Raw genomic sequence first — 25,945 nt, 5'->3', positions numbered from 1 at the left:
TGCATTGCAGTTCAACTGGACTGTAAGTTCTATGGAAGATGACAGGCATCTAACTCCATGCCTGCCACTCAGCTCTGCCCAGGAATCCAGAGTCCCACTATAATGAAGAGAGGGCAGTTCAATATAGGCAACCATCCTTTAACAAACAGCCAACAATTACAAAAGTAAAACATGCACCTAAAGTTCAAACAATACAGAAGTATATAAATTAAAAAGTGAAAGTCTTTCCCTCCTCAATCTCACAGTTCTGTTAAAAGTCTGGTGTATATTTCCCCAGACTTTCCCTCTTTTCTTATGCACATACAGCAAATATGTGCACACACAGAGTTACACACGTAGAGACTGAAGAAAAATGGAACCAAACTACAAATATTATCCTGTAACTTACCTTTTTAAAAACCCAATACTATTTACTGGGCATATTTCCATGTTAATATGTATAGATTTACCTAATTTTTTTAGCAGCTGCATAACCTTTCATAGTGTAAATGTTTCAGACTTATTTAACCACGCCCCCATGGTTGGACATCTAATTTAGTTCGTTTTTCATAGTTACAAGCAATACTGCAATAAACATCCCTGTACTTATACCATGGAATCAATGTAAGGGGAAATCTTTCCATCAGTTGTGCATTACCTAACCATTTGCAATTAGTTTCCTGGGCTCCCGAGAACAGTTCTTAATGGCTATGCCAAATGTTCTGTAACGTCCCAAATGGTCCAAGGCATCTTTTCCAATTAAATTTCAGTCTACTACACACTGCATTTTCAATGACATTATGCTTTAAGGACAGGGCACTCTTACAGTACTGATTCAGTGTTATAACACTCTTATCTTTATTCTAATAAGCTGGACTTGAATGGGTGCTGCCTGAAGAGAGTGGGCGGCTAGAGGCTTTTGGTAAGCATCAACAGCAGCCCAACCCAGGGGAACACAATTATGTGATCTTCATGCCTCCACTTAAATCCAGCATTTCTCTACCACTTCTGGAAAGAAAACTCAACTAAAGATTAGGCACTTTATTTGCTACCTACCGGCTTGGGGGAAAGAAATAGGAGAGCACTAAGAATAACATCTGAATTAAAGGAGACTAAGCTGCTTTCTGCCCCTCTCACCTCCTCAAGTTCCCACCTTTATCCAGGTGTTCATTGTCTCCCACCAAGCCTCCTGGCTGTTTGCAGGCCTTTTCTCTGACACCCCACATGGAGGTGGCCTCAGCCATTGCCTGCACTCCCACCAAAATACATCTCTTTTTAGAATTCTCAGTTGCTGGTATTCATTTGTGTGTGACAGAGAGCGCTTAAGGCTTGGCATCAGGAGACCAATTTCTAGCCCTAGGCCTTTGACCAAATCAATGAATCTCTCTGAGCCTCAATTTTGACATCCGCAAAATGGGAACAATAATAATACCTTCTTCACAGGATTGATGTAAAATGAAATGAGATAGCATGTGGAAAACTACATTGAAAGCAAGGAATAGTGCTCTGTGATTGTAAAGTTCCATTATTATTTATGGATTGTCTCTTCTAGATAAACTCGTTTCATTTTATTTGTTTAAATGAGATTTCTGGAGACTACAATATTTTAACTGGGAGGAGCATTTATTACAATGAAAATATCAGGCAGTGGAGCAGGCCAGTAGGGAAGATATTCTGAGATAGGGAAACCCTTCTAGACCTTCAGACCCATAGATGTAGGAGGTTATTGGCACCACCAAGACAGAAGGCTGGCCAGAGTCCCCAGGCAAAAATTTCAGCAAGGTCTCTGTTACCCTTTCTATCTCTAGGGAAGAGGAAGATGGGATGGAAGGGTCGAGGACAGTATAGATTTCTGTGGGCTGGCTTGACGACCTGTCCTCCCTAAGGAGATGTGTTCTAGCAACTGTTTGGTGTATTTTTAAAGGTCAGAGAGGCTTTGGCTCTATAGGATGGAGTGGCTGTGACACCTGATTAATGTCTGTGCCGAACTTTCCAGAATGTAATTTAATCAGCAGAATGATTGCAGCAAGCAGCTGCCTGGAGGAAAACGATCCTGTTCTAATGGTGGCTTGTTTGAAGTGTTGGCATTGTAGTGGAGCACGTACATTATTAGTCCAGCCCAAGGGGCCCCAACTAGGACACTGGATCAACTAGTAAGGAGATGCAGCAAATACCAGCAGCCCTCTATGGCTCTGTGTAGGGTTTCACTGTCAGGTTGTCAGCTCCTCCTACTCCAAGGACCTTAACTGTCAGCCTCCCTCTTGCCCTCGGGGTGTTCCCTGTCAGCTTCTTTGACCTAATCTTATCATTATTATCTATTCCCTGAGTCCCCTCAGATCCATCACTCTTAGTGCCCCACCCCCAGCTTCAAGGCCCTCACTGACAGCTTCCTCCAGTACACTTATACATACATCCAAGCATACATCTACCCTCCCCCCACAGGTGTTCTCAAGGCTTAAGTGAAATGAAAAATGGCCTCTCCTCACAAAATTACTTAAGTCCCCTGGTCCAATTAACCCTTCTTGGCCTATTTTTCCATCAGAAACACAGGGGTTATTATACCGACTTGCAGAAATTCTGTAGTTGGTATTGTACTTCCTAACAGGTAGAACATACAGGGCAGACATAGGTGACTGCCATGTCCCATCACTCAAATGACATGGTGTCCTTCATATTGGAGCTGACTATACTGGGCTTCCTCACCAGGATCTGTGATTTAAGATGTTTCCCAGTAGTGGAGATAGGTTAAAAGAGTTAGTCACACTTTCTTGCTGATTTTTGTTTCCCTAAGCCTGCCAGAGTGTACCCCAGAATCACCACAAGGATCTGACCCAGGATGATGGCAGTGCTTGGAATTAAGGCCCCAGTTTACAGTGGAAAATGTAGCCTTTGGAGGACCAAAAGGATCAAAATGGATAGGGCTGAAACAACTCCCTCTAAACTCAAAAAAAGAGCCTAGCAGTTTCTTCTTTGTGCGCAGTTGAGAGCACTTCAAGACTCCTAGGTTTTGCCTGAGGCACCATCCCACAGCCCTATGTATGAAATAAATTTGGAATACAGGAAGAACAAAAAACTGACTAGTGTTCCTGACAACATTAAGTTGTGTATGTGTGTGGGAAGGTCTAGAGGTGGAATTGAACCATAGAGGGTAGAGATAGTATTCAAAGTTAAAAAACACCTTGAATAGTATAAAACAAACTACTATTGAACACTTGCTCTGTGCCAGGCCCTAGAAATGAATAAGATTCAGATCCTGCTCTCAAGGATTTCACAGTTAATTGGGGGAGATTTATAAAAAAAAGATAATTTCAGCACAGAAAACGAAATACTGAGAGAAGACTAAGAAGGGGTTCTAAACCAACCCAGGCAGAAGGAAAAGAGGGAAGTGGTGCCTGATTTAAGTATTAAAATATTTACTCATTCATTCACTAATTGTCTAGGATAAAAGTTCTGTGAGGTCAGGGACTTGTTTTGTTCACTGTTGTAGGTCTAGAACAACACATGGAATATAGTAAGAGCTCAATATTTATAGACTAAATGAGTACATGCCCACTATGTACCAAGCACTGTGCTAAACACTTGGGATACATGGGGAAAGGGTGATGTAATCAAGAAAGATTTCTCTAGGTTTCTGGCTTTGAATACAAGGATTGGTGTTAATTCTAATTCTTTAAGTGCTCTAGTCCTGGACTTTTCATTGTTTTGCTTTTTTTTTGGGGGGGGGGAGTTGGTGGGAATATTTGATTACTGACTCAATCACTTTACTTGTATAACTCTGTTCAGACTTTCTATATCTCCTTGAATCAGTTTTGGTAACTGTGTCTTTCTAAAAATTTGTCCATTTCATCTAGGTTATCTAATTTGTTGACATACAATTGTTCATAGTATTCTTTTAAAAGTTTTCATTTGTAAGATTGCTAGTAATGACCCCCAACTATTATTGTTGAATTGTCTATTTCTATCTGCAATTCTGTCAGATTTTGCTTTGTGTATCCAGGGAAGGGTATCTGTTTTCCACTGTGTATATATTTATAATTGTTATATCTCCTCTCCTGAATTATTGGCCCTATTATCATTATAAAATATCCTTCCTCATCTCTAGTAATAATTTTTAAAAAATATATCTTTATTGATTTCAGAGAGTGGAAAGGAGAGGGAGAGAGAGGGAGAGAGAGAGAGAGAGAAAGAGAGAAACATCAATGATGAGTCATTGATCGAGCCCACAACCTGGGCATGTGCCCTGACCGGGAATCAAACCCCTATCACCTGGATCCTAGGTCGACGCTCAACTGCTGAGCCATGCCCAGCCAGACACAATGTTTGTCTTAAAGTTTATTTCGTCTGATATTAGTATATCCACTCTAACTCTTTTGGTTACTGTTTTCATGATATAGTTGACCCTTGAACAACATGGGTTTGAACTGCATGAGTCCACTTATATGTAGATTTTTTTCAATAAACACTATAAATGTAATTTCTTTTCCTTATGATTTTCTTAATAACATTTTATTTTCTCTAGCTTATTTTATTGTAAAAATATAGTATATAATATATATAACATACAAAATATATGTTAATCAACTGTTTGTTATTGGTAAGGCTTTTGGTCAACAGTAGGCTCTTAGTAGTTAAGTTTTTGGGGAGTAAAAAGTTAAACATGAATTTTCAATTGCACGAGAGAGGGTTTTGCGCCCTTAACCTCCACATCATTCAAGGGTCAACTGTACATCCTTTTACTTTCAACTTAATTGTCTTTGAATCCAAAGCATGTCTCTTGTCTGAGCATATAATTGGATCGTGACTTTTGATTCATTCTTCCAATCTATGCCTTTGGATTGTAGTGTTTAAGCTATTTGAATTTTTTTTTAATTCAACTTTTCGAATTTAATCTTTTTCATATCTCAATATCTTTCCATTCTTTGATCTTCATTTATAAACTAGTACTAACAATTAGTTATGCCCTGTCTCTTTTATAAGCTATTTGAATTGAATGTAATTACCAAAAAGATAGGACTTATGTCTGCTATTTTGCTTTTGTTTTTTATATTTCATGCCTTTTTTGTTCATCAATTCCTCCATTACTGCCTTCTTTTGTGTTAAATTGATTATTTTCTAGTTTACCATTTTAATTGCCTTGTTGTTTCTTTTTTTTTTTTTTACTGTCTTTTCAGTTGTTTTCTTTAGTGGCTTCCCTGAGGATTGCAATTAACGTATTAATTTATAAAAACCTAGTTGAAATTAATAGCATATTAATTTCAGTATTATTCAAGAACTCTGCTCCAACATAGTTCCATTCTCTCCCCCCTCCTTTGTGCTGTTATTGTCAAACAAATCACATCTTTATACATTGTATGTCCATCAACACAGATTTGTCATGATTGCTATATTCAGTTGTCTTTTAAATCAGAAAGGGGGAAAAAAAAAGATATACAGCCTAAAATTAATATTTCATGTTGCCTTGACATCTGGTAAAATTGAGAGTGCCTCAAATGGCCTAACTGCAAATTCACCTCCCCCCAATTCACCTCCCCCCTCTGCTTCCACATATAAGGTTCTCTAGCCAAACAACCCTCCTTATCATGGAGAACAGGTACAGTGCCTGCTTATCTCTGAATAGTGGGCTTCAGTTCTCTGCCAACCTACAGAATTATTTAAATAAGCCAATTGCATCTTCTCAGGAGAACCAGAGGTCTCCCCATCCTCTTGATACTATAAAGCCTGCCTTCCACAGCCCCTGGTTATTCACTCTGTTTTCATGCAGTGACCTTGTCCTTCAAGGCTGTGAGTACATGTGACTAATAAACTGCTGTCAGCCCTGGCTGAATAGCTCAGTTGGTTAGAGTGTTGTCCCGATACACCAAGGTTGTAGGTTCAATCCCCGGTCAGGGAACATATAAGAGTCAACCAATGAATGCACAAATTGTAAGTAGAACAACAAATTGATGTTTCTCTCTGTCTTAAACCAATAATAAAAAAGTGCTGTTAATCTCATCTGTCCAGTGTTTGGTGTTTAGTGATCCCCATAATCCTAGGGCAAGATCTCTCCTTCACCAATGAAATGAAGGAGATGCAATAAAAAACAATTGGCATCATGAACAGGATGAACCAACCATGACCAAGGACATCTGGTAAGCATTAATTAATTGCTCACAGCTAATTAACTGGTTCTATGATATGGCAAATGCTGTCTGGGACAGAACTGCCGATTGCTGGTGGTCTTGCACTTTGGCTTGCATGGCATTGTATTGTCATCTCTTTCCAGTCTAAATGCTCTAATCCTCAAACCAAGAATTGCTGCTAATTGACTATATCATGTCATGATATACCATTGGGTTTTTTTGCCTGCTTTCAGCTGGTGACCCCTGAGACTCTGGCTTGTGAAGGCAGTACACACAGCATCTTAACCAGTTGGCATTTGAGTCTCAGTTACTAAGGGTGGGGCTATAGCTCTCTGGTCACTGTGTCTAGTTTAGGCAGCCATGTAAACCTTGTTTATGATTGTGCATTTCCAGGACAGCTCTGGGGACACTTCTTTGTGAGCTTTGTGGAAAGGAAGGAGACCACCATCCTGGGGAGAATTAAGCATGGCACCCAAGTTGCCTAATAGTCATCGTTCAGGCAAGGATAGTAGCATCTTTGCTTTTCTCCTGTGCTGCGGCTTCCCTTGCTGCTGTCATGTATGCTCTCCTGATCCCCCAAAATATTAATGTGCACACCCACGGTGGCCAATAGCCCAGGTACTGATGATTTAAAAGAAATGAGGAGTATTTCATACTTACTCTCTCAATGCATAACCCCTAGCCAATTTGTCTATGCTTTGCTTAGAGCTGCTGCTTACCAGCACACCAAAAGGCTAATCTTGCGATTGTGGGGCTTGATAGATCTCTCTCCAGGCCATAGACAAAATGATCTTACTAGATGTGGACCTTGAGCTTGGGAAGATTGACTGGCATTTCCTGGAAGAAGAGGTAGCTGCTTACGAGCCACTGAACCTTTTCCAATAACCTCCAGAATGTCCACATCATAAGTAATTGGGCAGAGACAGAAACTGAAAGCAACAGCTTTCTGTGACTACAAATCTAAATTATTGTGAGGCAATTTGTAGAGAGAGAAAAGAGGGGGAAAAAGAGAAATCCCTGTGGGGGAAAGAGTGGGGCCATAGCAGAATTGTGGACCCAGTGCTCTGCAGTGCCACTCTGCTACTTTTGCTTTCATGGCAATAAAAAGTTCAGCCCTCATGATTGCAGAAAAAAAGATTAAGTTGAAACAAACGTCCACAACTGGACACAATTGGAAATACAAAATTTACTAAAATAATTTATACAACAAAAAGACAAAAAGGCACACTTTTGCATCTTCACAACATAGGTTCTGAATGAATTTCAACATTTGCTGAAATGTACCAATTGGAAAACCTTCATGGACTTAATCAATACTGGGGCTCAAATTACAGTTATCCCTGGGGACCCATTAAATTTAAACAAGTTACCCTCTATAATCTTAAGGGACTCACTGAATATGAAATAGAAGACAAATAGATATGCCTCACCTTAACCTTCAGAATTATTATTTTATCTAAATCTCCCATGGTCATAGCGCCCATTTCCATAAAATATTTTATAGTGAGCATGAACACTGTGACCCAATGAGTAATAAATTAAAATTAAATAAAGTATTTGGCACTTACAAATTGACTAGACTAAATGAGATGCCATTGATTTTCCAATTAAAGTAGTTAATATGGCTGAATGTAACTTAAAACAAGGCCTTCAAGGATGAAAACTTGTAAGACCTAGTTATTAAAGGGGTGACTATCCCCTTGCTCCTTAATTTAACATTCTAATTTGGTTGTTCTTAAGCCTGGCAAGAATAAACTGTGCCTCACAGTGAATAACTGCAACCTTAATGCTGCGGTCCCATCCATTAAGGCCCCCATATCCAATACCCAGTTTTATTGGAATTACTGATTTTATCCACTCAGCAACTCCTGTATATTTTGTTATTACATATTTGGATAATATATTCTGTTCAATGTCTATTTTAAAAGCTTCTCAAGTACCATTTGGCTTTGCCTCCAAAAGGACACCTTTACCAGGCTACCCATGGGGTATCTCAGCAGCCTTGCCATTACATATAGTCCATAACTTCATCCACCTTTCTCTAGGATACAGACATGACATTACACTGATGACATCCTCCTCCAAGAAGTTTCATTTGACACATATTAAGGACATACAAATATTCACACAGGAGCTCAGAAAGGGGATAGACCATTGCTCCATACATAGTACCAGATCCCACCTCCTTTGTTACATTCCTAAAATTATTTGATAAACTGAGGGCTGCTCCATTTCTGACACTGTCAAGAAACAGCTATTAAACCTTTCAGCACTCACAATGTTAATACAAGTTCAACATCTTTCAGGGTTTTGTTTTTGTTTTTAGTTTTGGAGATACCATATTTGTCATTTAGAAATTTTACCTAGTCTCACTGATGCTGTTACTTGCAAACTGATCCACCTTGAATGGGGTTTTCTCCAATAATAAGCTCCAGAATCTTTCCAAATTGAAATCAGCAAACATTTCTGTTAGTGTCCTTGAGGCTTCTTCATTGTCACTTTAGCAACCTCCTTTCAAGCCTCCTGCAATCTCTAGGCCGCCTATGATGACCATAAGTTGTCCATAGGCCTCTGATGCAAGAAATTGTCTTTCATAGTCCTGCACTATACATATACCATTAGGGTAGCAATTGCTGGCCACATACTGAAGTCTGAAAATTGAGGCTCTTACAGTTCTTGAGTGTGTGACCTTCCATACCCAGCTGTCCATTATGCCTTGTGTCATGGAAGCAGAATCCTACAAGCACCTCACAGCTATTGAGGCCTCCTGCCACAGGAAGGAGCCAAACCTGGGCTCTCTAGTAGATCTCACCTACAAGAGGGGTGGAGTCCTCTATTTTCAGTTACTTGCCAGATGCCATGGTGCTGGAGGAAGTCAACCCTCTCCAAGATCCTTGACTACCTTTAGGATCAACTGAATGGCCAACAGTGGGAGTTCATACACTTAATGGATGGCATTGTACTTCATACTTGATAGAGTTCAGTAGAATGTTGCTGTTTTTCATCCCTTAACCAGAATGTCCCTGAAAAAGATACCACACAAAAGTCAGCACAATTGAAATGGCCACATTTCAATTTAACATTTTAACATTGAATGCCTTGGAAAAAAAATAAAAAAATAAATAAAATAGTCCCATCTGCACATATTTACAAAGTCTTGGGAATCTCTTGTCTCATAAATACAAATCAAGGTCATGCATGTCTCTCCATGTACTAAGGCTACAATACTCCTTATCTCCTTTGGAGTTATACACATTACTGACAGTGACAAAAGTACTCATTTCACTTTTCAGAATCCACAATGCTAGCTCTTAAAGAAGATATTCAGTGGAACTTCCATCTCTTCTATAGGCACCAGGAAGTTGGTTTGATTAAAAGGCACTCTGAGCTCTTCAGAGAACTCTTATTTAGTTCCAAAGTGGCAAATGGATCCCCCCTGGGTATCACAATTACCATAGGCATTGCTTAGTCCTTCCCCCTGGGGACATGCAGTCCCCATGCCAATGCCACACAGGTCCTTCAAATGCCTTTATTGGCCATAAAGGGGAACACCTCTAAAGTTAAAGTTTTTTGATGACCACCTCGCCATGTGGCCCTTTTCCTTCTGGTCAAGTGCCTACTTCTCTTCCTAGGGAAGCACTTCTACTCCTTTAGTATTTATTGCACATTTGGTCTGCCAGCAATAAATTTTCTTATTTTTTGTTCATCTGGGAATATAGATTTCTTAGTTGACAGTCTTTTTTTCTTTCAGCACTTTGAATGTGTCATCTTACTGTCTTCTGGCCTCCTTTCTTTCTGATGAGAAATTAGCTGTTAATTTTGTTGAGCAACCCTTATGTCTAATAAGTCACTTCTCTCTTGCTGCTTTCAAGATGACATCTTTGTCTCTTGAGAGTTTATGATTTGTCCAGATGTGGATTTTTTTTTTTTTTTAATATATCTTTATTGATTTCAGAGAGAAGAAAGGAAAGGGAAAGAGAGAGACAGAAACATCAATGATGAGAGAGTCATTGATCGAGCCCGCAACCCAGGCATGTGCCCTGACGGGGAATCGAACCCCGATGGCCTGGATCCTAGGTCAACGCTCAACCGCTGAGCCACGCCCGGCCGGGCCAGATGTGGATCTTTTAACATTTATACTACTTGGGGGTTTTTTGTTTGTTTTTTGTTGTTGTTGGGTTTTTTTTGTTTTTTTTTTTTAGTTTCTTGGATGTATAAATTCATGCTTTCTTTTATATATATATAAAAATTGGTAAGCTCTCTGACATTATTTCTTTAAATATACTTTTGCCCCATTCTTCCTCTCTTTTCTTTCTGGGTCTCCCATTGTGCCTATGCTTGGTTGTGTCCAACAGGTTTCTGACACTCTGTTTGTTTGTTTGTTTTTAAATTATTTTCTTTCTGCTTCTCAGATTCAAAAACCTCAATTGACTTATTTTCAAGCTCATTGATTCTTTCTTCTGCCTGCTCAATTTGTTGTCAAGTCCCTCTAGTAAATTTTTCATTTCAGCTATTCTACTTTTCAACTCCATAATTTATATTTCATTCTTTTTATAATTTTTGTCTCTTTAGTGATAATTGCTACTTGGTGAGATATCATTTTCATACTTTGCTTTAGATTTTTTTAACCTTGGTTCCTTTATTTGAGTATATTTAAAACATCTCATTTAAAGTTTTTTGTCTAGTAATTCTAAAGCCTGGGCTTTCTCAGGGACAGTTCTTGTTTCTTTGCATGTCACATAATTTTTTTTGAAAACTGGATATTTTCTATAATATAATGTGGCAACTCTGAAAATTAGATTCTCTTATGTTCAGGGTGTTTTTTTGTTTTGTTTCTCTGTTTTTATTATTGTTGTTGTTCTTTATTTAATGACTTTTCTAAAGTAATTCTCTGAAGTTTGTATTCTTTGTTATGTGTGACCACTGAGGTTGCTGTCAATCTTCTATTTTTGAGCTGGGTAGTGGTTTCTCTATGGTGCTAGCTTTTTAAAACTTTTCATTAAGGCGGCACAATAATATTTTTTGCATTAAATTTGTATGTAATCAGTATTAAAAAGAAATGAGCTATTGAACCATGAAAAGACATGGAGTAACCTTAAATGCATATACTTAGTGAGAGTAGCCAATCTGAAAGGTTATATATTATATGATTCCAGCTATAACACATTCTGGAAAAGGCAAAAGTATGAAAAGTGAAAAGTTCAGTGGTTGCTAAGGGGGAGGGAAGGATGAATATATGTAGCACAGAAGATTTTGGAGCAGCGAAACTATTCTGTATGATACTATAATGGTCGATACATGACATTATACACTTGTCCAAATGCATAGAAAGTACAATGCCAAGAGGGAACCCTAACATAAACTATGGACTTTGGGTGATAGTGATTTGTCAGTATAGTTTTATTGATTGTAACAAATGTACCACTCTGGTGTGGGATTTTGATAGTGGAGGAGTTGTGTGTGAGAGTGAGGGCAGGGAATATATGGAAACTCTACTTTTTGTTCAATTTTGCTGTGACCCTAAAACTGCTCTAAAAATAAGGTTTATTCAAAAATCTCTGTGTGTATTATATTTCACAATTTTTTTAAAAAGGAGATGTCTAGAAGGAAGTGATTATAGTTATAGTGCTCTAAGTTTCTCATTTTTTAGGAGGTACATCAATATATTAACTTTAAACTTAATTAAATATACTGGGATGTCAAAATTCAAATTCTATGCTTTTCCCATTATATCATCTTTCCTCTGTAGAATTGAGTTTGGAATTATTAACTACCCAAGTTCTCCTAGGTTCAGTCCTAATAAGTGAACAGCCATATTCAGTGCCTGGGCTAATTTTTGCAGTTGTCATAGATTCTTTCTCTTCCCTACTTGTGAGGGTCTCTTTGCTGTCATGTTTGAAAGTCCCTTCCAATATCATTCTCCCCAAAGAATTGTTACCTGTCCTTGATTTATAAGTTTTGATAGTTGAGAAGTAATGACCTCCCTCATGCTCTCCCTTGAAGTTAATCACCCTTTACCCCTGCTCCAGGGAGGAACAGTGACAGAAGCCTTGGCATACCACTTGGAAAGGTCCCTGACTTGTGATCAAGAGGATTATACTAAGAAAGAGGCAGAGCTAATGATTAAAGAGAGAGTTAAGGATCACGTTTCCTTGCTTCTATTCCTAGCAGTACTGTACTAGTACGGGATTGGTTCAAATTAACACCTGACTTTTTATCTGTGAAACTAGGGAGACCAATCTATTTAGGCTCACAAAATACTTGGGGGAAATGTTTCTGTTGATACCATAAGAGTGACTAACCAGAGAAGTCTGGGAATTTTTATAAATAAAATAACCATGAATTGACTTGTAAACACCATGCCATTCCACAGCATCATTCTTTTTTTTAGCTAGTTATTTTTATTTTTTATTTTTTTAGAACAGATTGTGTCACCGAACAGATGCAGGTTTTGCTAGGAAGGAAAGGAGTGAAAGTGGTTTACAAAAGATGTGTAAGGTACAGGTCTTGCCTTCAAGGTTCTTACAGTCCTATTGGAGAGAAAAAAATATTCATGTAGGGGGAGGAAGGGTGATAGCAAATCAGTGAAATGTCTCACTAGTTTGGAGTGCATGATCATTGCTTTATAAGCCAGAGGTAAGGCTGACCTTGGAAGAAAAAGAGGAAGTTTTGTGTAGCTAATTAATTGTAAAAAATTAGGGCACTCTGTAGGTTCCTTAAGAGTAAAGACCAAAAGATTTGCTTTCAAAGACTCCTTTGGAAGCTGTGTTTTCTCTTAAAGAATGACTCCGTCAATGTCAACTGAGACCTGTTCTTTCAAGTCTTCAGCGGATTCTAGAAGCTTTATTTTCCTGACTCTCCTTTTTATCACAGTGCTGTTGCCCATCTTGGAAAGTAATAGGACTCCACTCCTTGGACAGTGTTCTACATCCTAGCAGGTCCACAAGTTTAGATTGACCTTTTACCTAGTTAGGACTCAGAAGTAAAGTCTGACTCCATCAAGGAAAAGTGGTAAGAGATATGATCCTTTGTGGACAGTGTCACTCGGTGAGGCAGTGCAGGTTGAATAAGGGAAATGGGGATAATCTTCTCTTCCATATGTTTTGCTTTCCTGATGACCAATAATTTTGATTTATTTGTTTAATGTCTATTTTCCTAACTAAAAGGCACACTCTGGGAGGGTAGTGACCATGTCATTCTCTGCTGTATCCTCAATACTTAGCACAGTATATGACACATCGTAAATGTTCTACAAATATTTGTTAAATGAATAAAGAATTAATTAATTAATTAATTGAGACTTAATTTTTTACAGATATAAAATACAAGACTCAAAGAGGTTAGATGACTTGCTCATGATCACTATTGTGAGACAATTTCCGTGGGTCTCTCATGTGTCTGCCTGTCTTCTGACCAGAGACACTGACTGACATTGTTCCGGACTATTTTTTTTCAAGGACATTTGTATAGTAAACAGCTTTGGAAGATAGTGTATCCCCTTGGAGCCAGGAAAGGCATACTTACTGCCCATCTTAAAGATTTATTTCGCTCAATTCAGATTCATTGGGCTCAATATTACTTTCCTGTAACACAACCCACAGAATGTGCAGGTGTCAACTGGCCCTTTTTGAGTACCTCCTATGAGATTTGGGGGCAATGGGAACTGGCACAAGAAAATGCTACACTCTGGCTATTATGATTGCTTTGAGAAATAAGTTCCCTTATCTCTGACCCAGGAGTCTCATGCCAGCATCCATGAAAATGTGACAGGCTAACTTGTTAGTTTGCAAGTACATATATATAATGGAATATTACTCAGCCACAAAAAAGAATGAAATCTTGCCATTTGTAACAACATGGGTGGGCATAGAGGGAGGGTATTGTGCTAAGTAAAATAGTCAGACAGAGAAAGACAAATACTGTATGATTTTTACTTATATGTAGAATCTAAGAAACAAACCAACCAACAAAACAAAATGGAAACAAACTCAGATACAGAGAACAAACTGATGGCTGCCAGATGGGACAGGGTTGGGGGATGGGTGAAAAAGGTGAAGGGGATTAAAAAGTACAAACTGGAAAATCTGCCTGGCTCTCAAGTACACCATGTCTGGTTCCTCCAGCTTCAACTCTATGAACACAGTGGTTCAACAGCTCCGCTGGAGGCTGGGCTCAACCACAGGAAAGTCTCCCAGGCAGCTGCAGATTTGAAACAATTCTGTCTGCAAAATGCTCAACATGACCCCCTGCTGACTGAAGTATCTTCAAGTACCAACTCCTCCAGACCTCAGAAAGTCTGTTCATTTTTGTAATGAAATGAGTCTTTGAAGGTGTTGTAAACCACTTTTTTTTAACCAGTGAATATTCAAAGAGAGCTAAATTTGAAGCCTGTACAAAAAGCTTACCCTATAACATGTGCCATACTATACAAATTTCTGCTTCTCTCAGTCCTTAACAGCCACCTCTCTGAATTTTCATGAATTTCTATAATCATCCTTGAGTTCACAAGGATGATTATTTCATATACACTGGCAACAGCATACAAATAATATACTTAGTATAAAAAGGTAAAAAAAAAAAAAGAAGCACAAACTGTCAGTTATAAAAACAGTCATGGGTATGGCATAGGGAATATAGCCAGTAATATTGTAATGACAATGTATGGTGTTGGATGGGTACTACACTTATCTGGGCGATTGCTTCATAAGTTATATAAATGTATAATCACTATGTTGTACACCTGAAACTAATATAATATTGTATGTCAACTGTAATTGAATTTTTAAAAAATTTAAAAAGAATATTGTAATAACTATGTATAGTGCCAGGTGGGTAACTAGACTTATTGTGGTGATTATTTCATAAGGTATATAAATGTCTAATCATTATACACTTAAAATTAATATAATATTATATGTGAACTATAATTTAAAAATAAGCTTTAAGATGAGTGGATAAAACAGTTCCATTGTGTCTAATACATTTACACAATGGAATACTACTCGGCTATAAAAAGGAAAAAAATATCCTTTTTGAACAACATGGATAGACCTGGAGAACATTATGCTAAGTGAAATAAGTCAGTAAGACAAAGACAAGTACCATATGATTTCACTCATATGTGGAATTTAATGAACAAACAACTAACAAGCAAAATAGAGGCATACTCATAGATAGAGAGCAGGCAGACAGCTCTCTTGGGGGATGGGGTGGAGAGATTGAGTAAAAAGAAAAAAAGAGAAAGAACTCATGGACATGGACAACAGTGTGCACAACAGCGAGGGCAAGGGGTGTGGGTGGAGGTAGAAGAGAGTATAGGGGGGATAACTGGTGATGGAAGAAAATAAAATATAATAAAGAAAAAATAAAAATGATAAATTTCTATGCAGCTGTAAAAAAGAAGGATCTCTTACCCTTTGAGACAGCATTGAGGGACCTGGAGAGTATTATGCTAAATGAAATAAGCTAGTCAGAGAAAGACAAGTATCACATGATTTCACTTACATGTGGAATCTAATGAACAAAATAAACTGATGAACAAAAGAAATCCAGAGACATTGAAGCATGCAACAGACTGATGAATTTAAGAGGGAAGGGAGAGGGGGGAGGGAAGAGATCAACCAGAGAACTTATATGCATATAGGCATAGCCCATGGACACAAACAATAGTGGGATGAAGGCCTGGGGAGGGGACGGGAGTGGGGAAGAGGGGGGTCAATGGGGAAAAAAGGGAACATCTGTAATACTTTCAACAATAAAGATAAATAAATAAATAAAAATTTCAAAAACCTCAGAACCTTCATGAGTTTTGACAGTCACACAGGTGAAAAGTATCAGAACTAGGAATTTTACCCATGTCTGTGACTCTGGAGCCTACACTTTTCCCAGTATGCTGTTGCTTCTTGAGTTGTACTCGGTGATAGTTACTGCATCATATGATGTCATTCCTCCCTGCCCTTCCCCCATAACTATATCACTGGACCCAACCTTACTTCTTAAACTGATGACTTGAGTGTCTCATTAAGTAAAGAAGAGGTTTAAAGCATCTGAGTAATTGTCTCCTAGGTTAATGAAAAGCCTTAGTCTATCATCTTATCTTCTTAAGTCATGCGATTTTCCCCAGGGCTATGGCTCTCGAAATAGTCAGGCTTTTGTCTGGCAGATTCATATTGATGGATAGGAATTCCCAGAGGAAACAACAACTGGAACACCTTAAATACCTCATAAATAACCAACTAGGTTTAGTTCTTTGGGGAATCCTTGTCAAACTCTACATCAAAAGGCACCTAGGTTCATGGGGTATAGAATGGTGGGATCCCAAGATCACATTTCTCATATATTTCTACCCCCCAAATTAATTGTATAAATTGGTTTCAGTAGAGATTTCTAGTTGCAGGAGTCCCAAGTATCACTTTTGTTCATATAGGTCTTTTACCCTCATTATATACTAATTCTTTTTATCTTCAACAATGTTAGGATGTTACTCAACCATTCATTTTCTCTGTTAACTAAAGCTGGAGCAACAGCTGCCAGCATAGGATTGGGGAATGGAGAAATAGAAGGCTGTGGAGGAGTAAAGCCATTCCCACTTATGTCTCCAGAAGACTACTCTTCCAGAAGGCCTGATGATTTGTCTAGCACTTTCACCAAAGTGATTACATGCTCTCCTCACAACAGCCCTTTCAGGAAGCTGAGGCCCAAAGAGTTGAAGTGACTAGTCCAACATCACACTGCATTTAGAGCAGATCTGGGGCTAGAATTCCTCTCCCTACCTGGTATACTTAGTGAGTTCACAGAACAGTGACCTGGTTTCAAGGAGGTAGAAGGTGGAAATTTGAGGATGAGGATTCTTCCTTTTGATAGCTTCTGGTCAATCTGGCCAGAAGACAGAATCTCAGGAGGCAAAGGGCAAGGCAAAGTCAATGTGAAGCCATGACATGTCTCCTTTGACAAAGGTAGAGTGGAAGGGTGGTGTGAGGACTGGACTGGGAGTTCCAAAGTCTGACTGGACCACAAATTTGTCTTTCATCTCCCTGTATCTAAAATCTACTGTATGTAGGTGTTTTTGGGCCCGAGATGGTAGTCTTTCTCCTGCTCGAGTCCAGCTAGATGGCTGGTACCCTGGTCAAATGGCCCACTGACAAAATTTTGGAAGAAATGTCCTCGGGTGAGAATAATAAACAAAACAAGCTAAGGCAATCCAACCAGCACCCTATGAAACTCTTCCTATAGGCTGTGGAGGGAATTTTCCAGTCAGAGGCAAGAAAAGAATAGAGCAGACTTACAGAGGGAAGCAGGGGCATTATACAAGAGGAATGGAAACGGACGCTGATAACTAAAGCTGCTTTGGAGTCTCATAGTTTTCCAGGCTTGTAGTTTTCCAGGCTATCTTCACCATAATCTTTCTTTTCTCAGGGTATACCAAGTGGACCTCTGTTATCTATGATGAAAGAATTCAATTAATGCTCCCTTTATGAGTTTCCAAGTTCTTAGGATTGCCTTAGCTTGTTTTGTTTATTATTCTCACCCGAGGACATTTCTTCCATTGATTTTTTTTTTTTTTTTTTTTTTTAGGGAGAGTGGAAGGGAAGGGGGGGCGGGGAGAGAGAAAGATCGAACCAAGAGAGACATATCAATTGGTTGCCTCCTGCTCGAGCCCTGACTGAGCTGGGGATCGAACCTGCAACCAAGGCACATGCTCTTGACTGGGAATTGAATCCGCGTTTGTTCTGCAGGCTGACTCTCTAACCACTGAGCCAAACTGGCTGGGGCAGCTTGTTACTATCAAATCTATTGGGCAGAACTCTTTGTGCCTGGCTACCTTACCTGTCACCAAATTGTTGGGCCCATTCCTGCCACAGTAAAGGTCACCTCTAGGCCACAACTAGCTGGATTTGCTTTCCTGAGCAGGAGGCAGTGAGCAGAGTATTGGACACGGCAGACACCATGACTAACAGGTCTAGTACAGAGGACTTTCCTCTGAAGGTTTATGTCAGTCAGCCTTGGTGACAATTCACCTATGAGAGATTTATCTGAACAGGATAGAGACAGGGCTAGTTCTCTATGTATATGGAATAGGTAACTGTCTATGCCAGTGTTTTCCAAGTCATGGTCCTTGAACCCCTGCATCAGATTCATCTTAGCGCTTTTTAAACCTTCAAATTTCTGGGCCCTACTTCAGACCTATAGAATCAGATTTTGGAGTTGGGATCAGGAAATCTGCACAGTTAACAGGCTCCCCACATACTCTGCACACTAGAGTTGAGAACCTCTGCTCTATATTCTTCAAGTTTCACTTGAGTTGTTGCTTCTTTCTGGAAAGTTCTTTCCCTGTTATCTCTGCTTGGCAAAATCCTGCTCTATCCCTGGAGGCTAAGCTCAGATGTAGGTGCCTTCATGAAACTTTCCATGATTTCATATCTGCTTAACTCCAACTATCGCCAGTTGCTATGGGATAGGGGGTATTAAGTGTATTAGAGCTGGGGTGCAGGGGAGTTTTGGGAATACGAGAAAGCACATCTGGGATAAAGCTGTAGGAAAGGATTTGTGTTCTACACCCAACTTTTTACTTAGAAAAATTTGAAAGTAAGCTATGATGAATTCCATCATACCCTTTGCCTAGAAATTGTTAATGTTTTAGATTTGCACACATGCCCTCTCCATACACACATACACCCATATGTTATACAAATATGTATGTATTTGGTTACATTTGAAATTAAATTGCAGTATCACATCACTTTGCACCTTAACATTTCAGTATGTATCTCCTAAGAACAAGAGCATTCACTCATTCTCTTGCATAATCAAAATACCCTTATCACATCCAATAAGTGTAACACTGATAGAGTTATATTATCCAATATCAATTCCACATCAAAATTTTTTCAAATTATCTTCAAAACACCCTAGCTGTTTGTGTTGATACAGGATTCAGTTAAGAATCATGGATTTTATTTGATTGTTTTTTCTCTTTAGTCTCTTTTAACCTAGATTCTAGAACAGTACCTTTGGCTTTTTTTCTTAATGATACTGATATTTTTGAAGAGTCCAGATCAGTTGTTTTGTTTATACTCTGGATTTATCTGATTGTTTCCTCATGATTAGATTCATATTAAACACCTTTGGCAAGAATACTAAAGAAATAATGTTGTTTATCTCCCATTGCATCACACCAGGAAGTTCATATACCATTGCCCTGTTATTGGTGATACTAAATTTGATCACTTATTTAAGGTGGTGTCTTCTGGGAATTTTCATTGTAAAAGTACAGTTTCTTCTTTGAAATTAAGAAGTAATCTGTGAAGTAATCAGCAATACCCATATTTAACAAGCTCTTATGGTGATCCTTGAGTGCACTGAAGTCTGAACTATTATTTTACACTGTGTGATGTGAATGAGGGTCCTCAAAGGCCTTATCTACCTTCAAGATACTGACTCACTCTAAGCTTAGCATATCTTGCCTTCATCATTTGCTTCTCACTCCAATTCCAAATACCCCCTCCCTCTTGCTTGGCCCCAAATCCCTAGTATGAGAGATATTAGTAGGCCAAATGGCGTTATTGCCTCCAACCTAAGGGGTCTTGCTCCCTTTACCATTCAGGTCATTGGCCTTGTGACGAAAAGCCCTTGAAAAAGAACAAGGTATATTTGTTTATTTGTCTGGTTTGTTTGTATTGTTATCAATAATAATAATAATTATTATTGAGTGAACTAAGCCAAGAACTTTTTATAAATTATATCATTTGATCCTTGTTCTAATCCAATGATTCTACAGATGGGAAAATTGAGGCTCAGAGAGGTAATGTAACTCTCCCAAGGTTATACAGCTATTAAGAATTGGAAGTAGCCCTGGTTGGTTGGACCGTCATCCCATGCACTGAAGGGTTGCGGGTTCGATTCCAGGTTGGGTCATTTACCCAGGTTTTGGATTTGATGCCCGGGATGTTTCTCTCTCTCTCTCTCTCCCTCTCTCTCTCTCCCTCTCCCTCTCTCCCTCTCTCCCTCTCTCCCTCTCTCCCTCTCCCCCCCCCCATAAAATAAATAAAAAACATATCCTTGGGTGAGGATTAAAAGAAAAGCAAAGACAAAAACATTAAAAAAAAGAATTGGAACTGGTGGATTCAAATCCATGTACAATTATAGAGCCCATGCTTTTAAGCACTATGCTATACTCCCTAATGAGTAATAATTCCAACTGACTTCAGAGTTCTCTGGCAATTTTCTTCTGAAAAGTTTTAGGCCCACAGCATTCCTGAGAATGAAGAAGCAGGGACACTGGACTCATTCTCTTCCAAAGTGGAGAGATGGCCCAACAGAGAAGTCAATTGGAATTCCTGTGGTCTTACAGCAAATGAGTAACTGAGCAGGACTGTTGATGGAAAGACCTTAAGCTCTTGATTATGAATTTGAATTTGACTTAAGAGGCAGCTGAGAGCCACTGTGATTTCTGGCTGGTGCTTGTTAAATCCAGAGTGAGTTCAGGTTGGATTAATATCACAGTCCTTTGTGTTGGAAATGCTGCTGCTTGATAATGGGTTTGCAGGGTTTGGTGGAAAAGACCAGTGTCGCCTAACAGCCCCTTCTGTGTTTGGTGCACTTGATTGGCTGTCTTTCAGTTTCCAGATCTCTGTCCAGCCTGTCACAGGGAAAAATACCACTTCTTAGATTCTAGTTAGCTCAAAAAAACCTCTCACCCCCACCCTACACCTTCCATTCCCACCAAACATGAAAAAAACACCTTGTAAAGGTACTCCAAATTTGTGTAGCCTACAGTTTTCTCTAGTCTACCAATTCTCCTGTGACAATGCCAGACAAACACTGCAGTGAAACAAAACAAAGCAAAACAAATCACAAAAAGCAAGACTCTCTCCTGCTAATAAGAGTCATTTGTAATTTGGGAGGAGGGGATTATTGCACAATTTATCTTTAGTATCAGGTTGCCTACTTCTTAGAGACAGAAGTGTCAGGAAAATATCTCTGCACCTGTTGCAAAGTTTCATCTATGGCTGGAGATAGACACAGACAGACACATATAGAATATCATCCCAATTTTAGCATATGTGCTGTTGGAGCAAGCACATGTACATATAAAGTATCATCCAAGTTTAGCATATGTCCTGATAAACGAAATAGCATCGTATATAGACAGAGTATTTCAAAGTTGGAAGAGTTCAAAAAGGTCATTTAGCAAAGCCCTCCATCCTAGCCCTCAGCCCCTAGCCGTGCATTCTTAGAACATCTCTATACTGAGATATACTAAACTTCGGGCAGCTCCAGTGACAAGTTGCTTACCAACTTTCAGAAGCAGCTGGTTTCCATGACCAGTTTTTTGTTTGTTTTTTTTTTAAACAAAAGTGTTTTATAAAATAAGGTGAAATCCATTCTTCTGGTACCTTCTAGCCTTTGGGGGCTACTTCCTTCCTCTGGAGTTACTCAGAACAAGGGATCTCCTTTTTCACCCATGCCCTACCCCCTGACCCTAGAAGGACTAAGACTTCTAGCATCACAGTTCCCAGCCAGGATCCTCTCTGCAGTAACTCTTCTCCCCTTCTGACTGCTCCCTTTCAATGGCAGGTGTTTCCAAGTTTCATTCTTGTAGTAGGTGCTGCCCCACCTATATTGCTCTGCTCCTCCCTGCCCACCAAGCAAGCACAAGGCTTCTGGGTGTCTGGGCCTCCGCAGCCCACTGCAGTGCCATCACTCTGCTTGCCAACTCATTTGATGCAGCAGGTAAGAAAGCGGTTAGAGATGTACATTGAGTTTCTGAGAGGCACCAGTCTAGCTAAGACGGAAATAGGCTCTAACTTAATAATCTGCTCATCACACACAGTAAGAGACACCCTGACTTATTCAAAGACACTGTGGGTGGCGCAGAAGATGAATAAGCATGATTCACTGCCACTCTGGCACCCAGGGCATGAAGAAGAATAAAACTCAAAGAATTGTAGCTGCCTGAGTAGTAAATTAAGAGATCTGGTGCTCAGCTAGACTCCAGACATCAATGTTACCATGGCAATAAAAGGCCCTAGCATTCAACATCTATTACAGAGCAGGCATCTAATAGGCTAGTCTATGCCAGAGCCAAAGCTCAAGGGGCTAGCAAAGAAGACCAATTAGCATATGCATTCATTAGAGACCGCTGCACACTTCTCTTAATTCCAGTTAGTTGTTTGTTTGAACCAATGTATCTTGCCTGCATTAAACTCATTAGTGCCTTTTAGCCACTGGAAATAGGCTTGAATCTCCACAAGGACCTCATGATTTCCAGAGCCTTCATTTTTTTCCTCTAGGGGTCTAGGCTTATACAGTCACAAACCCATGGCCCTCAGTCCCTCGAAATGAAAGCATCTCTTACTGTACAACTGTACTTGACAGATGGAAACTCTGTTCAGGAATGTGATGTGCTAAGGGTTCTTCCTGGAACCCAGTGAAATAGGGATCTGGGGCCATTATCTGGACCATTCAGGTCAAGGAAACCCTCTGGCCTTAGCCAGTGAGCCTACTGGCCACGCCTGCTGGCCACTACTCAGAGGCTAGCTATTCGGGAGGGGGAGCTGTGGGCACTGGGGACCATACTGGAATCATCAAAGTTGGGCAGTAGCTGTTCCAGCTTGAAAGACTGTCTTTCAAGGTCCAGCCCAAACCCCGCCTATTCCGGGAAGCCTTCCCTGATCTTTGCAGCCCCAAATGAGTTTCCCCTCCTCCATGCACTTCTAAGATGACACCCTATGCTGGGCAGCATTCATTGGCAGTCTCAGGTCCTAGGCTAGCCTGTAGTTTCCTCACCCATGACTTCAGAGGTCACAAGGTCACAAATGCTGGAAGGGACTGGGGTTCTAGAGAGCACTCAACAATGCTTGGGTGACTCCAATGGCAAACAACTCTTTTTCTAAAAAAAATATTTTATTGATTTCAGAGAGAGGAAGGGGAGGGAGAGAGAGATAGAAACATCAATGATGAGAGAGAGTCATTGATCAGCTGCCTCCTGCTTGCCCCCTACTGTGGATCGAGCCCAAAACTCTGGCATGTGCCCTGACCAGGAATTGAACCGTGACCTCCTGGTTCATGGGTCGACGCTCAACCACTGAGCCACACTGGCCGGGTGGCAAACAATTCTTAAGCTCCACTGCACATGATCTCTCAGAGGCTCCCTGAAGATTTAGCCAATCCCTAGGTAAAGAAAGTACAAAACTGCTCTTTGATGGCTCTGGGACACATTCCCCCCTCCCACCTTCCACAATTGTGGAAATAACCCATAAGAACAGATGCCATAAACTAACCCATTACATGGAAGAGGCAAAGATTCTCTGAAGAGTGCTACCATCTCTGCCTTCCTTTGGGAACTGGAGGATCCAGCCATAAGATTGTTTCTGTTCCCTGTTAGCAACCATGCAGTTTCATCAGGGTAGGCAATCAGGAAAAGGGGCTCGTAGAAGCAGCTGCTAACACTTGTGCCCAAGGACGGGGCATATAGTTTTAGATACTTGAATCATTTGCCTTTGAATCTCCTGTCACATTCAAAGCCTCTCCTTTCTCCCTCCTCTCTTGCTTCTGTAGCCACTGCTGCATTTATGGTCCCATTGGCCACTTCTGGCTCCAGTCTGCTGCACTGACAATCAGACTGGTTTTTCCCCTCAAAATTGGCTGGATTGGTTTTCCCCTTAGCTAGAGTTTTTTGACTGTGGACTCATACAGATTTGAGATCCTAAGGGATTTTGTTATTTTCCCCCACCCAACTTGTATTCCAGAAGGCAGCCTGAGCTATAGTCAAAATACATTGCAAATATATTAAGTATATTACAAGCCTCAAATTACTTAGGCTGCTAGGGACCAAGAGATTCTGGAGAATGGAATATTTTGTTACCTGAGGCCACATTATTCCAAGTCCCCTTTTGTCCTCCCACCCTTGGGGTTTTTCCAGCTTTATTGAGATATAATGGACATATAACATTGTGTAAGTGACTTGATACACTTATTTTTGTTTTTATTATTATTTTTAATCCTCACTCAAGAATATGTTTTCATGGATTTTAGAGAGAGGGGAAAGGAGAGGAAAGAAAGAAAGAGAGAAACATCAATTGATTGCCTCCCATAGGCACCTCGACCAGGGATCGAACCTTCAACCTGGGTATGTGTCCTGACCGGGAATCGAATTCATGACCTTTTGGTGTACAGAATGATGCTTCAATCAGCTGAGGCACTGGCCAGGGCTAAAACTTTGTATCTTTTGACCAATATATCCCCAGTTCTCCTACTTCCAGCCCGTGGTAAGCACTATTTTACTCTCAGTTTTTATGAGTTCAGCTTTTTAGATTCTATATATAAATGAGATCATACAGTATTTGTCTTTCTCTGTGTGACTTATTTCACTTAGCATAATGCCCTAAAGGTCGATTCATGTTGTCTTCAATGGCAAGATTTCCTTATTTTTCATGGCTGAATAATATTCCATTATATATATGCCACATCTTTTTTATCCATTCATCTGCTGACAGACACTTAGGTTGTTTCTATGTCTTCACTATTGTAAATCGTGCTGCCTGCCACTCTTGATTTTTGAAATCTTACCAACATGACTGTACTCTCCTTTTTGCCTTAGTAAGACAAGGCCAGTTAATCTGCCCTTTGTCTGTTTGTTTTTCGAGGATTCCAAGGGCTTCAGGATCACACAAAAGGCTCAGGTGGAGAAAGTGTAAGAGGTAGAGCTTGATATCTACCAACACCAGGTTATCCCTTGAAATACATTTTGCTTTTATTAAAATCCAATAAAAGGCCCTAGCTGGTTTGGCTCAGTGGTTAGAATGTCTGCTTGAGGACTGAAGGGTCTGGGTTCCATTCCGGCCAAGGGTGTGTACCTCTGTCGCAGGCTTGATCCCTGGCCCCATGCGTGTGGGAGGCAACCAATAGATGTGTCTCTCTCACATTGATGTTTCTCTCTCTCGTCCTCTCTCTCTCTCTCTCTCCTACTCTCTCTAAAAAACAATGGCAAAATATCTTCAGGTGAGGATTAAAAAAATTCAAAAAGGGGAATAATTTTCTTTATTTGTCAGTGGTCTCTTTCTCTCCAAATAAAGGTATGGGAGGAGATTCTGCTAAGGAAGAGTCCCAATTAGTAACAATCTAGTAAATGGAGATTTTATGTTAAATTAACTTCTATCAAAGCTATCTGCATCAGAATAGCCTGGAGTTGGAATTATGAATAGAGAAATCTATTGAAGCTATTGTGCTATTTTTGCTATTTTTCTTGACTATGAATCTGCCCAGAATCTCAGTATCTGCAATATTCTCAGTCATCTGGGTATAATGGGGGATGGGGTGGGTAATTTGTGAAAGAAAGATTACAAACTCTACCCAGGCCTTTTAGCCACCCAGGCTCCAGTGGGGTGGATCAAACAGGCAAAAATGCTATACAATGTTCTTGGCTATTTCTACTAATTTTTCTTTTGTTGGATCCCACATTGGCTTCAGGAGTTATATATGTCTGGGAAACTGACACTGCAAAGTTCTGGCTTGTTCCCTGCCCTGATGCTAAGGGATAAATATAGATCTCAACCACTACAGAAATTTGGCCAGGATTCCAAGAGATGTGTGTGTGAGGGGCAGCAACTGATGGGGCCATTCTGACATGTGGGCTAGAAAAAGGCTTCTTTATGTCCAAGACGCTTTTTTGGGAGGGAGGGAGTGAGGAGGGGTAAAACAAAAGACTGGCTTCTAAAATCAGGATTTGTAATCCACATTTTCAGGAGTTCCTGGGTTGACACAAATAAGAAATATTGTAGGTGGCTTGGTGTGTGTGTGTGTGTGTGTGGGGGGGGGTAAGGAGAGCAAAGGGAATCTTTCCTGAC

At 39.9% G+C, this 25,945-nt stretch overlaps 1 long non-coding RNA gene and 1 pseudogene across 1 annotated transcript in view; one reads left to right on the top strand and one right to left on the bottom strand.

Annotated features, from left to right (window-relative positions):
• LOC107537936 (uncharacterized) overlaps positions 1-25,945 on the bottom strand; it is a 37,235-nt gene that overhangs the window by 5,146 nt on the left and 6,144 nt on the right. The window contains exon 2 of the long non-coding RNA XR_001603273.2: positions 8,911-9,121. This is a non-coding gene — a long non-coding RNA (uncharacterized LOC107537936). The remainder of the gene's footprint in view (positions 1-8,910; positions 9,122-25,945) is intronic.
• LOC107537933 (guanine nucleotide-binding protein G(I)/G(S)/G(O) subunit gamma-5 pseudogene) lies at positions 14,205-14,410 on the top strand (annotated as a pseudogene).

Source organism: Miniopterus natalensis, chromosome X (genome assembly GCF_054644295.1).
Source record: "Miniopterus natalensis isolate mMinNat1 chromosome X, mMinNat1.hap1, whole genome shotgun sequence".
Lineage (NCBI taxonomy): Eukaryota > Metazoa > Chordata > Mammalia > Chiroptera > Miniopteridae > Miniopterus > Miniopterus natalensis.
Note: the sequence above shows the minus strand (reverse complement) of the source record. Positions and strands in the feature narration are given on the sequence as shown.